The following is a 3,610-nucleotide window of genomic DNA, read 5'->3' on the forward strand; positions in this document are numbered from 1 at the left end:
CGTTATAATACTAAAGTCCCCACCCCGGGAGGAACTTATCCGCGATTTTTTGATCACGGGCCATACGTGCTCGCGTGATTTCTCACTGCGCTCGCGTGCCCTGCACTCCGCCGCGACATGCAGTGATGCTCGCGCCCCTCTGGCGTTATCCATTTCGCCTCCGGAAAAACCCCTGACCCTGTTGGTCAGGGAGGCGGATGTGAGGCAGTCCATCCGTCCCTCCTCCCAGCTGACATGTCACTAAAATAAATCCTTTCTTCCCCGACAGCCTCGTTGTCTCAGTAACTGGCTTTCCATGCGGGGAGCAACAGTGACCCCTTTGTGGGCTCCTCAGCGCTTTCTCACCTGTGTCCTGGCACCCGACTCTGCAAGCCCTAAGCAGCCCTCCATCCCGGGTACTGGGCAGTGTTTTCTGTCAAGGGCTGGATAGTCTGTATTTCAGGCTTCACTGGCCCTAAGGTCTCTGTTGCAACTGCTAGTCAACTCTTCCGTTGCCGCGCGAAGGAGTCTCAGGCACTGGGTAAACGGACGGGTGTGGCCGTGTCCCGGGAAAGCTGTATTCATACAACACGGCCGCGGTCCCGCCCTGCTCTACCCCTGGGACTACCCGCTGCGCTCTGACCTGCTCACCTGAGCTGTCCTGAGCCTCTGTCCTCTGCTTCCTCCCATCCTTCCTCCCGGGCCCCTCCACCCCCTCCACACACTTTAAAGGCTCAGAGGAGGGGAGCGGGCAGCTCATCCCCACCAGTGAGATCGCTCGAGCTACAGCGCCGCAGCCCTTGGAGGATTTGGCAAGACGGCTCCTCCTAAAATCAAACGAGAACGTAGTTGGTGGACGACCAGATGGTTCCGGTGACGCGTGGGCTGAGCTTGAACAGAAGCAGATTGCGCCTCTGGGAACATCCCCTAAGGAGAACGCCTCTGTGCAGAGAAAACACTTTCTCCAGAAGAATCGTCACATGCGAGTGATGTATAATTCTGGAAAGCAGGGCGAAGGGAAGCCTCAGTGCCAACAGGAACTGCACAAAGTTGGCGTGGTCAAAGGATCGTAAGCAACTTTAGGATCAGTTTGCAGAAAGCCCGCTGTCATCTGGAGGCATTGGCTGGGAAAAACCAAGGGTAAAATAATCTGAACGGTGTCACCGCAGCAGATGGGCCCACCCGTACGCAAAGACCCAGAGACGGAGGGGCCCACACCCGAAAGCGTGACCACTGAGGGCACGTTTCCTGGGAGCCCGCCCACACTAAGAAAGCTCTAATATCTTTATTCCATTTAATCCTCACAACCACCTGAGGAGGGGGACACTGTTAACACACCCACTTTACAGATGAGGAAACAAAGGCAGAGAGAGGCCAGGGAAGGAGCCCAGGCCCGCAGGCTGGGAGGGCTGGAGGGCTGGAGCTGGGGTCTGAGTCCAGGAGTGAGGCCACCGCACCACTCTCCGCAGCCCCTCCCCTTACTGCTGTGCTTCAGTCTGGGTGGGGTCTATGGGTGACTTTTGTCTTCTAATGACTTGGTGTTTCCCAGATTTTAATGAGTAGGTCTTACCTTCAAAATGGGAAGGACAAATGTTAGAAACATTAGAAACAAGGAACCCAAGAGTCTGGACAGGAAGGCTGAGGAGGCCTCCTGTCCGCCCAGCCAGGCCATGTGGGGTGGGGGCCACAATTACACCTCTCCCCCTTTTAAAACTGAAATAAAATTCATATAACATAAAATTAGCTGTTAAAACATTTTAAAGTGACTGATTCAGGCTGGGCGTGGCAGCTCACACCTGTAATCCTAGTACTCTGGGAGGCTGAGGCGGGAGGATTGCTTGAGGTCAAGAGTTGGAGACCAACCTCAGCAAGAGCGAGACCCGTCTCTACAAAAAATAGAAAGAAATTAGCCAAACAACTAAAAATAGAAAAATTAGCTGGGTGTGGTGGCACGTGCCTGTAGTCCCAACTACTCTGGAGGCTAAGGCAAGAGGATCGCTTGAGCCCAGGAGTCTGAGGCTGCTGTGGGCTATGATGACACCATGCACTCTAGTCCAGGTGACAGAGCAAGACTGTCTCAAAAAAAAAAAAGTGACTGATTCAGTGGCATTTAGTACGTGCGCCGCCACCTCTAGTTCTAAGACGTGTTTTTTGTGCTAAAAGGACACCCCCCTCTCAGCCATCACCTCCCATTCCCTCTCCCCCAGAAAACACCAGTCCACTTCCTGTCCCTATGGATTTGCCTTTGGTGTCTGGCTTCTGTCACTGAGCCTAATGCTTTCCAGGCTCGCCCACGTGGCATGTGTCAGAGCCTCCTTCCCATTTGTGGCTGAACAGTATCCCCGCGTGGCCAGGCCACATTCCGTTCATCCACCCATCCGCGGACGGACACGGGGCTGCTCCCACTGTTTGGCTGTTGAGAACAGTGCTGTGATGAAAACCCGCACGTAAGTCTTTGAGTCCCTGTTTTCCATTCTCTCGGAGAACTTTTCCAGTTCCTCCAGCAGCAGAATCGCTGGGTCGTAGGGTAACGCGATGTGCAGTTGTTCGAGGAACTGCGGACTGTTTTCCACAGTGGCTGTGCACCCTCCTCTCCCTTTTGCAATAGGACACCACAGTCATTTCAAAACCACCCTCCCTCTGGAACAGGAATCTCAGATCTCAGAAGGGGCTGGGGGGCTAAAGCGTGTAGCACGGGCCACCCCACACAGAAGACCCAAACACATGGTGGTCAAGGCTGTGGGATCTGAATGCCTGGGTCCGAATTCTGGCTTCCCTGACGCGGGTGGGGCCGGCAGCTAGATTTCCAAAGATGTTCCCTACACCCAGGAACCTGTGAATATGCTACTTGCCCTGACAAAAGGGACTGGGGAGATTATCTGGGTGGCCCTAAATGTAATCATAAGAGTCTTTCGAAGAGGGAGGGAGGGACGGGGTCAGAGCTGGAGATGTGAGCAGGGAAGTGGGGGCTGAGGATGGGATGGGAGGCCATGAGCAAGGAATGCAGGCAACCTCTAGAAGCTGGAAAAGGCAAGGAATGGATTCTTCCCCAGAACCTTCAGAATGACCCTTTTAGACTATGACCGCTAGAACTGTAAGATAGTAACTTTGTGTTGTTTTCTGAAGCCACTGAGTTTGTGGCGGTCTGTTACAGCAGCAATGGTAAATGAATACACCAGGTGTGTGACTTGGGCTAGTTGCCTAACTTCTCTAGGCCTCAGTTTTCTCATCTGTAAAATGGGAAGAGGAAGAAAACCCACGTTAGGATTGCCACGAGGAATACATTAAGTAATGTACGTGCAATGCCAGATGCAGAGCCCAGAGTTAGCTGATATTTTCTCCCCTGCTAGACCATAAGCACCACAAGAACAAGAAATTGTGTCCACCCAGTTCACAGCCCACCTCTAGGCTAAGCAAAGAATCTGGCCTCTGGGCCTCAGCATGTCTGTGCATGAAAGCAGGGAAGCGAGAGCTGGGGAGGCTCCGAGGCCCCAGGCCCCATGTTCTGGGGAAAGAGCTCATTAGAGACAATAACCACTACCTTGCAAAGGCTATTTTGAGGATTAAGATAGAGAAAATAACTGTGAAGACTCCCAGTGTAGCCGCCTTCTGTCCCCATGGGCTCTGCAAC

This window comes from Propithecus coquereli, unplaced genomic scaffold (genome assembly GCF_000956105.1).
Source record: "Propithecus coquereli isolate 6110/MARCELLA unplaced genomic scaffold, Pcoq_1.0 Scaffold27, whole genome shotgun sequence".
Classification (NCBI taxonomy): domain Eukaryota; kingdom Metazoa; phylum Chordata; class Mammalia; order Primates; family Indriidae; genus Propithecus; species Propithecus coquereli.